The sequence below is a fragment of the Hetaerina americana genome, unplaced genomic scaffold (genome assembly GCF_022747635.1).
Source record: "Hetaerina americana unplaced genomic scaffold, ioHetAmer1.1.p SCAF_6, whole genome shotgun sequence".
Classification (NCBI taxonomy): Eukaryota; Metazoa; Arthropoda; class Insecta; order Odonata; family Calopterygidae; genus Hetaerina; species Hetaerina americana.
The window spans coordinates 83666859-83681309 of NW_027287205.1; the positions used below are offsets into that span (position 1 = coordinate 83666859).

At 43.0% G+C, this 14451-nt stretch overlaps 1 protein-coding gene across 1 annotated transcript in view; it reads left to right on the top strand.

The window, feature by feature from the left end:
• Su(Tpl) (Suppressor of Triplolethal) overlaps positions 1 to 14451 on the top strand; it is a 310141-nt gene that overhangs the window by 272272 nt on the left and 23418 nt on the right. The gene's annotated exons all lie outside the window — the stretch shown is intronic.

The following is a 14451-nucleotide window of genomic DNA, read 5'->3' on the forward strand; positions in this document are numbered from 1 at the left end:
CATAATTTTGCACAGTGCAATGGTGAACGACCCGATGGACATTTCTATATTTGTGCCGTGGGGCTTGTTGTCCCAGGCCGGTGAAGCCAGTTCTGAGTTTCAAGAGACGAGATAACTCATGCACGACATTCGAAGTCTGGAATAATGAAAAGTGTGTGTTTTCTTATTCATTCATTCCGCGAAGGCATCACGCATGGCATCAAAGTCCCCCAACTCCCAATATGTCCCATCATGCTTTGGTCCGAAAATAACCCTTTATTATCATAAACGCCTGAATCTTCCGAATGCCTCGAGTGATGGTAAACGTTGCTCACTTGTTTTGCACGAGTCGCTGGGTTGTGATCATTCAGCTGGAGGCGTGGGTGATAAGTGGCCTCCATCGTTAATTATACGTTTAGTAAATCGTGAAATATATTTATATTTCCGATGCGTAATTACCTCAGTGGTCTGAGCATCAAATCAAGTGTGTCTACGAAGGGCGGTGAAGGGCGATTAACCGCACTTACTGCTGCCGGGCGGCGTGCAATTGGGGGATTTAATTGCAAACGCATGAATGGCTGTCTTACACAAGGGAAAGACTGGTTCAGTGAGTATGAAGTTAAGTTTCAAGTTACTGAGGCAAATATAAGCTGGTGGTTATGGAGGAATATGATGTAAACGCGTAGAATATCCTCCAGATTTGTCGTAAAGAAAAATGGTAAGTCTATAGTGCTCAATGCGAGTTATGAGCCCTTCCTTTTGCAAAGGTTAAAGGTCGGGAAAGTTATTTGAAAGGTCTTGGATACGCAATTCAACTTCTCACTTTGGAAATCAAATTATACACACCAATGCCACATCAGCAGATGCGACCAGCTCGATGAAATGAAAAATAGGACGAAGGGAGCAAACAGGGTACGTACGTACTCTCTCTCCGCCTTAGCTCATGGCGTGCGTGACCTGGCAGGTCGACGCGGCGTGCTGTTGATAGCTGGAGCCTGTGATACTCTCTGATCGACTGGTATCTTCCCTTCGTGGGGGGGGACAATTATCGCTCCCACATCTGAACTCACCTTCATCACGAGTTTTTATTCTGAGTATTGGTGTGCAGTTGCTATTCACTCTGTGCTATGTTCTTTAAGCTTCCAGTCTATGCATCCCCTCCCGGCTCCTCTCTCTGATATCCTACTTCGCCAATCTTTCGTAGTTCTTCCGAACTTCAGGTGTATATATATATATATATGTATATATACACACACACACACATACGTATGAATTATTCTTATTTATGGCATTTATATTTAGACCAAGTGTGTTCATGGTGTTTGAAGACTTAAGGAAATCTATTAAAAAACATGATTTTTTTTCTTCTTACCCTGTAAGTCACCGCTAGGGTATGTGGCAAGGGAAATCAGAGAAATAAGGAGAAGCCCTGTGATCGCACCGTTTTCGCATCGGATTAATCTCTAGTTCTAGCTCTCCAGGAGTTGGGAAAAGAGTGAAACGTTTTGAACTCTTCGCGCGAGTTCATCTCCGTCCAATCGCACATTGGCTTGAGTGCCGACCGGAAAGTAATAGTTTAGACGCGACGCATTCAGTCGGCCACTTGGCAACGTATGTACGTACACCGTGGTCAGAACTGGGACTCGGTCAGCGGATCGCTGCGCTGCATCGAATGGCTTCGATATCCCATCCCCCCCCCTCCCCCTCCTTAGGTGTCGCTGGGAAAAGCGGCGGGATATCGTTCCGTGCACACGATTGCCCCGGAACGAACAGGATTTCTCTGCTCCCAGGCGCCGTGGCCCACGAGACTCTCTCTCTCTGATGGTAATAATGAACTGTCGCTCGGTTCCAACTTCCGGGAGGGGGAATGAGAGGGGAATAGGGGGGGTGGTTGGCAGGGTATGTGAAGGCGGGTGGGGGGAGGGCAGAAGTGTCGCGTCCGGTGCCGATTCCACCCCCTGCCCCTTCCTCGTCCCCGCCTCACCCGTTCTTCTTCTCGGCTAAGTAAGTCGGCCAATACCCCTCAAAGGACGTCTCCGACACCCCCCCCCCCCCGTGGCTGGCCCACGCCACCCACACGTCTTCCCTCATTACGCCCCCTCTCCACCTCCCCACTCCACCAGGGGGTGCACTTCCCTCCTCCCGATCTCCTTTTTAAGGCTCCTCCCTTCGCTGTCGGGGATTCGTTTACCCCTACGCACGTGGTCGGCCCCGGCAATGCGACAGACAGCGCCACAGCGGTGCGCCCACGGCGCCTGCAATTGTTTTCTTTTCGGCGATCCGTTTTGCGCATTGAAAGCAATGCGCACCGTCATTTCCAAAACTTTATTAAAAATTCACCGAGAGATTTGCGAAAGGTGAGCACATTCATTGGTTGGCATGCACTCTGACCTATCCGGAATGGCGTGAAGTTTAAATGCTCACGTGCCTGTCGACCTGTGGGGTGCTAGAATGGCGAGCGTTGTCGTCTTTGCTCTTATCTCGGGTCTCCTGGGATTGCGTTCAGATTTATGGACATTATTGTTCACACCTTGTGCATCGATCCGAAAAGATCGATACCGCGACGGCGAGCCCAACATTCTCTGTCATTCATATTTCAATTTTTCCATTTCCTGTTTTTTTTACAGCAATAAATGCTTTTTCGCACAGTCGACGGAGTTTTTTGACTTAATTTTTTCACCTATATCAAAGAAAAAGTTTCTTTTGAGTTCTCTGTCTGTGGACAACAACGTAAGTAGTCGGTAAACGCTAAAACTCTTAGTGTAGACGTGTAAAAGTGGGTCTTAAAAACTGTTTCTTCCCTCATCGACTTGTTTATTCCCTTCATCCACATCTCTAGTGCACGGGAATCGAGAGAAAGGCGCATGCTACCGCAGAAAATGCATCACAGAAGTGAAGTATCGGCCAAGAATATCTTAGGTAATTCACCAGAGGCACTAGCGACGTTTCGTTTGATGACGCATTGCGTTAATTAGGATTCAAATGCGGCGGGACTTAACTTTTTTTCGTGTCGAGATTTATTCGGGGGTAGGAAAAATTGGTGTGTTCGCGGTTTGGGAGAGCAGGACCTGGATGGCGAGCTAAAAATATTCCTTTAAATTACTCTTTTGAGTTCAGTGTAACCTCTTTCATGCCGTCTCCCCTTCTTCCTTGCTTCTGCTAAAACTCCCTCCATCAGCCCTTCCTGGTACGGTATTTGGAAGTAAAATCTATAAATACTAATGGCATTACGACCAACTGAAGGGCTTCCCTTACCGCTTCGCTCACACCCACGAGATTAAAAGTATTCATTTGCACCTGGTCCCCCCGTCTTCAACCGATCTCTTGTGGACCGAATATTTGAATCCGTTTTTTTTTCGAGAAAAATATTTAAAAAACAAGCATGGAAAAATGTTTCCAATTCTTTGTTTTTGATCCCTATAGTGTGTTTGTGCGTGCGGGCAACTTTCGTGAAAATTTACTTCGTTTAATTAAATTAAAAAACAGCTATACCTGTGAGAATCGAATTTCATTCCTGAATATTGCACCTGTGAGCTTATATTTTTTGTAATTTCTTGGTTTTTATTATTTAGTCTGCAATAAAAGTCGTGTCGACACAAAAGCTGAATACTTGGAAAACTCGGTGCTGGCTGTGACAAAATTTTGGCAAAAAATTGGTGTAACATACGTATGCTGACTCCGTCGCTCATGGGCGCTCTTAAGTAGCGGCCGTCCTCTCCTTAAAGAGGTCCTTAAGTCGTCCGAAAATCAAAGAAAGGATGCTCCCGACGTTGGCGACGACACACGCCATTTCGAATGCGTATTAATGCGAAAATCATGTTTGTATCCATATTTCCGAGAGTGAAAACTTTTTCCTTCCTCGCATAATGAAAATCGTCCGATGTTTTTGCGATATTCGACCCAACTCATCGCAATCAAGTATTGTTGAAATCCTTTCCACAGCCCTTGACTTAATAACAAGATGTAGCTGCATGCTTTTATTTTCCCCCAAGTACTGAATTTCCGCAAAGTATCGGAACTGAAGTCAAAATAAAATTCTCTTTGAGATTATTCAGATGACATGGGTCAATTCGAGTAAGGAGCCGTTGAAAGTTTTTTAAGTGCATGTGCTGTATTTTTCCCTCGAGAACAATAAAACGTCGACTCAAGGATTTTCTTTAATACTATTGCGCACGTGCGTCAGCAGTTGTCTCGATTTTAACCTGACGAAGTCAGGAAAAGAAACTCCTCTTTCAACGCCGTTGCTTTTGCTGCGTATGTGCCATACATGCGAAACTCGTACGTACATGTCAGGTACTATTTTTTTATATTCTGCCCCCACCTTTATTCTTCCCGGACGACCGCGTTATTTTGGTGGAAAAGGCGAAATAAGAGGTCCTTGCTCTATTTTCGAGCCGCCTCCTCAGTTTCTGGGTGTCGTCGTCACGGTTGCCTGTGCGACGGAGCTCAAAAGACTTGGGTGTTGGACACTCAGTTGTTGCCCGCGAAACGCTTAACCTTATTTTTTTTCGAAACTCCCCCGAAAATTGAAATGTCTACAAGTTTCAACGTTTTTGTATTTTTTGCCAGTTTGCCAGAAAGTTTTCCAAAGTAAGGGCTAAGAAATGCCTCTGTTAATAGATCACTGCCGTCGAGGATCGAACCCGGGTTCTCAGCGAAACTGACAAAGCCAACGTTCCAATCAGATCCCCCCCGTAGGGGGATGCCTCCCGAGATTTTCTTTCGCAGTCCTTGCCCCCTTTTACAGCGTGAGAAACATTAGCAAACGGTAGTCGAAACGATTTCGGTGGCGGCACACCCCTCCCACCCCCCCTCACCCTTTCCTTCCCCCTCCTTCCCCACCCCCCACTCCCGTGGAGGATAGAGCGGCGCATCTATTCCTGGTCGCTAAGGGCATTCTTCGGTGCCTCCGCTGGCTCTTCGCCCCCTCCCCGCGACACCCAACTTCGCCTCACTCACGCTCTCAAAGCCCGTCCTCACCTCCCCACCATTCCCCCATACGAGCGTTAATCTGACACCACCTTTCCCCCTCCCCGCCTCACCTCAAGATGGGGATGCCTCGGGGCGATCATCTGTTTTGAAGGCGTATCCATTAAAATGACTGCGAACCTTGTAAGGGCGGTGGACCTAAGATCCCACCTTGTAGTACTCCGGGAAAACTGTATCGTGGTCAATTATGGTGTCCCGTGCTTTCACCATCAGTGCCAAAATGACAGTCCGATGATGGAGTCCAGTCAATTTTTGGGGTTGATTGCTGGCCATGGTTTACGATGATGCTATTAAAACTCTGCTCTACCCAAGTCACTTCTCCCATCGATACTTTTACGGTCCAAAATTCGAGTTTTCCATGCGTGACGTTACATTTTTCAGGATTCTACCCTCACTTCACGAGTGGCATATCTTATGATCGATTTTTAGTCGTCTGAAAATAATCGTTTTTTTTTAGCGAATCGATTGGAAACTCTCTCGCATTCATTACGCCCGGGGTTTCCCCTCTTGTGTTTATAGGTCGGCAGGCATTCTCCTATCCTTCGCAATGATTACTGTCTCCACAGGGCCCAATCGGTTTCGACGGGTGAGTTCCCTTGGTGAGCTGTACATCCTCACGGGCAAATCGAGGGGTGGCAACAGAAATAGAACGCATCTAAAATAATTCTTCCATTTCTTCCGGGACTATATTTGCCTCCGTCTATTCTTGGATCCCTGACAACCGCCAGTGAACGCCCAAAGGCGTTATTAGGTATAATGCGAACATTTTAAGTTCTTGGGACGAATTGGTGATTACAGTTCACTCCGTGAGTTCTTCTTCGTCAATTGCCCCTCACCCTCTTCAACCTAGGTACCGTGGGGATCGGGATAGTGCGGTGGCTAACGTACTGGCTTCCCACCCAGAGGGCTCGGGTTCGAACCTCGGACGGCGGCAGATATTTTTACTAGTGCTAACCCGATCCCTACTTGAGGTGCTTTGAGGAGGGCACGTTGAGTACGCCATCTGTCGGATGGGACGTTTTCTAGTAATAGTTTTCGGAGATGAGTTAATTCTGCCTTGCAGTGGCCCTACACTGTTTGCTTCTTAACCACCCCGTAATTGATATATATATATATACATATATATATATATATATATATATATATATATATATATATATATATATATATACATACATACATACATATATATACATATATATATATATACATATATATATATATACATACATACATATATATATATATATACATACATACATATATATATATACATATATATACATATATACACGAGGGTCATCCGGAAAGTAGTACCCGTTCGTGAAATAAAGACACAAAAGTAAATATTAACAAACATAAAAAATTTTATTTGAAAGAGGATACTTTAAACTACTTCTCAACATAATCTCCAAGCAAATTAAGGCATTTGTCATAACGTGTGACAAGTTTCTGTATTCCTGCTGCATAGTCCTTCGCCGCCAGCTCATTGAGATACGCGAGGGACCCATCTTGCACAAATTTTTGCATAATGCAGATGGTGTTTAACAATTTCATGAACAATTGTTCGAGAAACATTGGGAAAATGCTCACAGATGTCATCAATTGTGACGCGCCGATCGTTCCTCACGAATTCGTCAACTGAGCTCACCAGTTGGTCTGTAATGACAGACGGTCTCCCCGAACGCTCATCGTCGTGTGTGTTCCCCCTCCCCATGTTGAAGTTGCGACACCACCGCCGAGCAGACGACTCGTCCATTACATTGTCTCCATACACCTCCTTTAATTGGCGATGAATATCACATGGGCGAACGTTTCTTGCATTGAGGAATTTAATCACTGCCCTCACTTCACAACTGGCGGCGTTCTCAATTTTTTTAAACATTGTAAACAATCACAGAAACAACACAGGCAATGCTAGCGTCACGCAACTTGGCTCAGAGAAGGCAGACAAGCCACTGAAGCTATCTGACCTCGTCCAGCGGCTACTCGCGTCGTCAGCACTTCATGCGGCACGAACGGGTACTACTTTCCGGATGATCCTCGTATATATACATATATATACATATATACATATATATATACATACATATATATATACATACATACATATATATATACATATATATATACATATATATATATATATACATATATATATATATATATATATATATATATATATATATATATATATATATATATATATACATTATTCCTTCGGATGAACCCAATCACCATCGCAAATGGAACCAATGGTTGTTAAATTTAAATTGTCTTGCCATATCATAAATTCAACTTCGAGAAATGGAAAAATAAATAAAATGGACCGGAAGAAAAACAAGCGGAATGCATGAAAGTGAAAAGGAGGATTTGTTTCGGCCGTATTAATATTATGGGAAGAATCAACCCCAGCCGTACTCTTCTTGCAAATGGGTAAAGGATATGGTGAGGGAATTTAGAGAGAGAAGAAAAAATAAATGAATAAATCAAATTAAACAAAAAAATAAAATGATATGGGGGGGGGGTTAGAACATAAAACTACTATTAAGCCAAAATACGATGACAAAACACGTTCTGGCTAAGGGTTATTAGACAGCATTGACCTCTCCCTAATCAAGCACTAACCAGACGGGGCTTGCGAGAGAATTATCTCTGCGCCAGCGGCCCACCAATCACACGCAATAAAATAAATGCAAATAAATCAGGCTCTCTCAAGCTTGGATGTACTGAATAGCATTGATCCTTGCTAGTCCCAACCACTCACAGCCACTCGGGGAATATTGTGTAGCAATGGAATGATGAGAACTGCGAGAGAAGAGAATGTTGGGAAAGCGAGGTGGGGGAGTGGAAGATTGCATTCTGGATGGAATTAATGGAGGCAGGAAGTGCGCCGAGCTGAACAGCCGCAGTTATTGCAATTTAAAATATGGGATTTAAGGGTATTAAATGTCGTGTCGGGGAAGCTGTTGAAGTTCACGATGCGTTGTCCCTGTGCCCATCCTAAACCTATCATTTATCGGTATACAACTGTTAATAATTATGATTTCATAAGTCTTCAAGTTTTCAATACCAGTTAGGTTTAAAAAAGTGTCATGTAACGGTCATCGTTAGGACCTCACTCACGGTGTTAAATCCTTAATTTATTTAGTGCCAGGAAGGAGCGGGAGTTTGACGTTTCGGCTCCCGTCGCCTCCATTTCAGTGTTTGCCTCCCTTTTCCCGTTATGCTTGCACTAAAGTGCCGTAGTTTCGAGTTCGCTGCTTCTTGCGCAATGCAATGATTGGAAGGAGATTCTGCCGCGTGTGCCTCGATTAATTAGGGATCTTCCGCACGCCGCCTGCCCCCCCCCCCTCTTCAGCGACCCCCCCCCTCCCATCGTCTAGTCCCGTCGCAGTGGCGGAACTAGGCCGTGGCCCGGGATCTCCTCCAATCTGCAACCCACTTAATTCTCCTCAATTGGTCGCCGAATGACCTAACTGTATGACCCAAGAGCGAGCGACTCAATCCTTAGCCCATATCCCTCCGCTCGGTCATACTACGACAGTACTTCGGTGTTCCATCAATATCTACGCTTTCTTGTTCTGTTAAGGGGTATTCCCCAATTCGTCGTGGTTGTTCATCGCAGAGAAAATGTTCCTTTAAAGTGTTAGTGTTGCAGTCGACCTGTCATTCTTATGAGATATGCTGTGTGACATTTGCATATCTTAAACGTGTCGGATTATTCATTGCATCGGCGTCATTCAATGAAGTTTGCAAAAATATGGGTCTGACCTGGTTTTCGCCACTGATATCGTTTACGGCGCAGATCCCAATCATGTCAATTGCATTCACTAACGAACATTATGGCCCAGTTTGACCAACCTATTTGCTCCTTAATCGCTTGATCAACAGTCATGATGTTTAATTATTATTTACAATTAGTAATAGTGTGCACATTGTTCTGTGATTGGTGACTTGATGGAAATTTTATCATTATTAACTTAACAATTTCAATTCTGATTATTACTGTTTCTCCCGTCTTTGAAACTGAAATAATGATTAAATCAGGAATAACCTGCTATCAAGTGAGATCGAGGGTTGAACGTTAGGCAAGCGATGAAGAAGAACTGCTGAATATCTATTATACAAAAGGCTTGTTGGACGGACTCAAGCTGGAAGACAGGAAATATGCGAAATTGAAGAGTGAGTTATTGTGGAATCGTATGTCAGATTTGTGTTTTCTAAGGAAATGCAAGTAAATTTATCGCTGAACCGTTTTCATAGTGTGTGTTCATCCAAAACCTACCTGAATCGGTATAATAACAACATTATTATTGATAATAATGGTGAAGTATTCATCCGCAATAAGTTATCTATCTCAAGACTTGGGAGGAAGATCCATCCATCCATCCAGGTCAATAAAAGTTGTTGAAGTATCTTACCTATCGGCATTTCTATACGTTGCCACCGATTTTAACAAGGAGTGTAATTATGGGCCTTAAAATCGTTGATAGTTGGTCTCCAATTTCGCGCTGAATTGTGGATATTCGAGACTGCTCATAATCAAACATTCGTGCCCTGAAGAATCAGTGTAAATACGTCTAATGGGGTGATCACGTGGCACCAATTAGCTTATTTCAACTCTTCCCTGGTTGTGGTCATATTTGATAGTATATTTTTAGTCCCGCGAATACCTGACATCCAAGCATCGTCTTGGGCTTACGCTTAGACTCGACTGCAAAAAGTTCGCGCTTGCCTAAAGTTTAATCAAGATTCGTACTTCACACCGACGCTCGCGACACCGCACCTCTTCGTTCCGGCCGGCGTGCCTTGCTCGCTTACCATTCATCGCCATCCTCTACATTCCATCACCTTTTCCGTCCGCTTTTTCTGCATCTTTATGCGTTATTGCATGATTGATGCATAGAGGAAAGAAATCGACGTGCTTGTTTTTGTAATTGGGCGAAATCGGTAGGGCTAATGACGAATAATAAGCGTGGCCGACGGATCGTCCTTCTGGCACTCCCCCCACAGATTGTCCGCACGAGATGCGGTTGATGTGCCCGCTGGAGAATTGTTGACCCGCCGGGTGCCCGCCCATTAGCACGCCATGGGGCCTCGACTCAACGAGCAGTCCGTCAGCGTGGGTGTAGTCTGCTGCAACGACCCGAACATATATATGTTTTGACGAGCCCGCATCGCTCGCTTGCTCTACCTACGAGTGCTTGGCGTGAGGGATGCCTCTTCCCCCCTCCCTCCCTCCCTACCTTTGCCCCTCCCCCCCACAATTCCCAGTGCGGGGGATGGGAGGGCATGTGTAGTTGCGTCATTGCCGTCTCTCCCTCCCCCTCTGTCTGACGTCACCAGACTCTCAGAATGGATCCTCCGCAGCGATGGAGGGGGTGGGCGGAGCAACAGGTTACCCTTCCCCTCATCTCCCCCCCCCTCCTCCCTCCCGGACAAACGGATACGTCACACCGTCCGCGATTGTGTATTCTAACTTCGATTCGATCCTTTTTCGCCCTCCAATGCTGGCTGGCGAGCGATACCCGATGACGGGAGTATCGATGCTTTCCCGTAATCCATTCCGTTGTAGTTTTTTTCGGCTTTTAGTCGTGTGGAAATAAATTCCTGTCGAGTAAAGTGGTCGCTCTTTAAAAAAAATACCATGCCGCCGAAGTCCGTATGTTTCTCCGGATGCCTGTCATCGAGGTTTTGGCCATTTTGTTCGCACTTCGTTTCATGTTTAATTTTCATGAAAATTAGTGCTGATGTGGAAATCAGTGTGGCGATAGTAATATTACGACTGTTGAAATTAAAACTGAAGCATATTTTTCACTGTTTATTTTTAGAAATTGCGGTGGATGCCGCGACGGTAACATGTAACGGAGTAATCCACCAACCAATATGCATTAAAATGCAATAATATCACAATTTGTAGTTAAGTCATGCGATGTGTATGCATTCTAAAAGTATCATTCCCCTTTGACTTTGTTGCAGGATGACAGGGCTATCTATTAAGAGTAGTCTGTCTACTCATCAGTGTATATTTTTGATGGATCAGCTGCCTCAGCTTTGCTTTATCTGTAAGGTCCACTTATAAACATTAAATAACTATGGTGAATAATCGCAAGACAGAAGTAAACGTTCTTCATCTTCATTTACTTCCAGCCTCCCTTCATTCCATCTGACAGATGCACCTCAACTTTTTCCCCCTCTGCCTCACTTACCCAACAGTCTTGACTCTACGTATATATCACAGCATTCCATTGCCACTCAAAGTGCCTTGGATTCCACGCACGTGTTCCTGCCTCCGTCAATTGTTTTCCAGCCACCCGCTCTCCTCCACCCAACAAGCATACTATTACTTGTATATTCGTTTTTCTTACCATCCTCTTCCACTCCCTCATCTCAAAGTCCTCCAATCTATGCTTCTTGCTCTCCCCATGCCTCTACAACTAAGTGTCCATGGTCTGCGGCACTACACTCCATTTATAAGTTTTCTGTAACTTGTCCTCCATACATCTACACTAGGGTCTAGTTGTCCAGGACCCACCCTCTTTCCTTCATCTTGGTTGCTCTTTCATCACCCATTGAAATTTTTCTTTCAATGTCCCAACCACTTAAACCATCTTCTTTGGAAACAATTCCTAGAGAGGTTAAATATAACTACTTGGTCTAGTTTATTCCCCATGACTTAGATACTTATATCTTATGTTAGCCATCCTTTTTTCAGCAGGCGAAATAATTATTACCAAAACAGTAATCTTCACTCTCTGACTCTTTATACTGGAATGTTCATATTATGCCTTATGCAGTACTAAGTACTATAGCCCAGGAGTTATATAACTAATGAATTGAGATGTAGGATGAATTTGTGTTGATAATCTACCAGTTGAGGTAGGTCTTGGATGGACAAAACTACCAAATAAATGTCTGGTCTCTCTTAGCAGAACAAAACCTAACACCCAAATCTTATGCAAGCCCATCTTCAACTCTGCATACTTCCTTCCTCCCTTCATTTGGGCGATCGTGCTGTCCTATTTCTACCCCTTCCTCGTTTTTTTAACATTCTCCCCTCTACTACAGTCTTCAACATGCCACTGCCAATCAAAATGATTAGCATCAATTTTTCCTGTCTCCTTATGATTTCTCCCAATAATCCCCTCTCCTTCCCCACATTGCCCTCACCTCCTCATTTGTTTTCCTTTCTGCCCACTTTTCCTTCTCCAGTAGGATGAATATGTTGGACAAAATGTTGTCCTGGAGAGTGAGGAAGGAAGTATGCAAAACTGAAGAAGGGTATCAGGAAGTAATTAGGGTCAGATATCATGTTTTTTGTTGGGAGAGAAAAGGAAATTTGTCGACGTCCTATCCAAAACCTACCTTGTATGGTAAAACAAATAGAAAAACCTTAAGAGGTATAAAATTGGAGATGTAGGGCACTAATTTATGATTCAACTTGATAAAATAGGGAGGAAATTAAAGATATCCTGCAATAAAATGCATCTGTAGCGAGAAAGTATAAGCAAGCAAAACATTTTTGATTTGGCATAATACTGTGGATGAAAATCTGTGATTAAATACTCTAATTAATCTTATAGAGGAATGAAGAATACAAGGTATTTTTCCTCACACTTCATGTGAGTACCAAGTGCATGGAAAAATACCTTGTGTACTTCATTCCTCAAGATCAATTTCCATTCATTCAAGCCTACTGATACCATACCATCAAGTTTGATCTTATAAGTACAGTATCCCCATTAAACGTTTTGAGGAATTACATACCTTAGGCATTTTTCCAGAGTTCTCAGGGTATTGTATTTTAGTTGGCACTGGTGAAGTTTGATATTTTTTAGTTTCCAGCACTTGGTGACATTTTTCAATTTTAGATTTAATATTACATGAAGATTTATTTATTTTTTTTCAAATCAGATGCATGCATATTCCTCATGCACTGTCTAAACACGAGAAGCTATCCAGTGATGGTAAATGGTTGGGAAACAGTTGATGTCACTGCTTAATGAAAATACTCATTGTTCACTATGCTATTGAATGAAAAGAGGCTTTGGCCAAAACATCAAAGGTCAATAAACTCCTCAACTCCTTCCCTGTTTTATTTAAGCATTTGAATTGTTGGTTCAGGCTTAATGTGTGCCTCAGTTATGATGTTGGTGTCAAGGTCCTTTCTCAGGTAGTTCAACCTTTCATTATTTGCTTGACCTGCTGGGAAGTAGACTTGGCTTCGATATGCATTCAATTTCTCTCTTGGTCACAGTGGAGGACTTATTTTTTAAGGTTGATGGACCTTGATTTCCAATGTTGCTCTGTCCATGGAAGCAATGCTCCCAACACTCTCGGAGTATATTCTATGGTTTCTGGCTCAACTTGTTGGAAGTTCATGTTCATTAAATGAAGAACACAATGTATTTTTCCACTGTTCTCTATTTTGGCACTGCTATGGTATGTATATATATGGACCGCAACTTAACTAATTTGTACCTGATGATTACGCCTAAGCGTTGAAACTAGTAGTACTAAAATAAATAACACTGGAAAAATACCTTGTGTTCTTCATTTAATGAACTGTCAGAGTACTTTACGGAGGGAAATTGAAATATATATTTACTTCAACAGCCTAATGGGTAGGACATACAGCTACTGATACCTGATGACCAGCAGGCATGATGATTTAATGAAAACTGACCTGAACTTTGTGGAAAACAACATGTGGTTCAGAAAAGGAATTTTTTCACATTCAGTAATGTATGAATGTCCACTTTTTGAAGATAGATCGATTTTATTCACCATATCAATCTTCATAAAGAAAAGATGAGTTCCTTGATAGGTGGGCAAACTGATTATAAAATTATAACGTCACAGTGTGAAAATAACGTCAGAGTGTGAAAACTTTTATGTAGTCGAGCGTTTGTCACAAGATGTTAATAATTCAGTAAACTGGGCAAGAAAATCACATTAGTCAGCAAAATGTGAGTATTTGAAGCGAAAGCAGGAAATGTAGACAAAGACAATCCGGAAAACCAAGGATGGCAAGAAAAAAAAATTAATACTTCATATTTTTCTTCTGAAGGACTCGTTGAAATTGAGAATCATGATATGTTCTAAGCCCTGCGTTTCTGCTCTTAATTTTATCTCTGTATTGTGATTAATTAAAATGTTTGCAATACTGTACTATTATTTCCAAAAGCCTGTAGACAGTTATAGGTGCATAAGAGAATTAGGGAAAGTTGGAAACATGTCATGTCAACATTCAATTGGTGGCAAGAAGCCTGCCCTGAAGGACAAAATACCATCAAAAGTCCCTGTCGCCTCTTGGACTCTGACACAACAAATGTTTTCAACTTTCCCAATTTTCTGGCAGACCCGTGACTACTTACAGGCTTTTGAAAATTACACTTCATAATGTTTACATGCATCATACATATGCACTGTAATTTTCAAATGATATATACATTGTGTGGGTCGTGGTAGTCCAGTGGG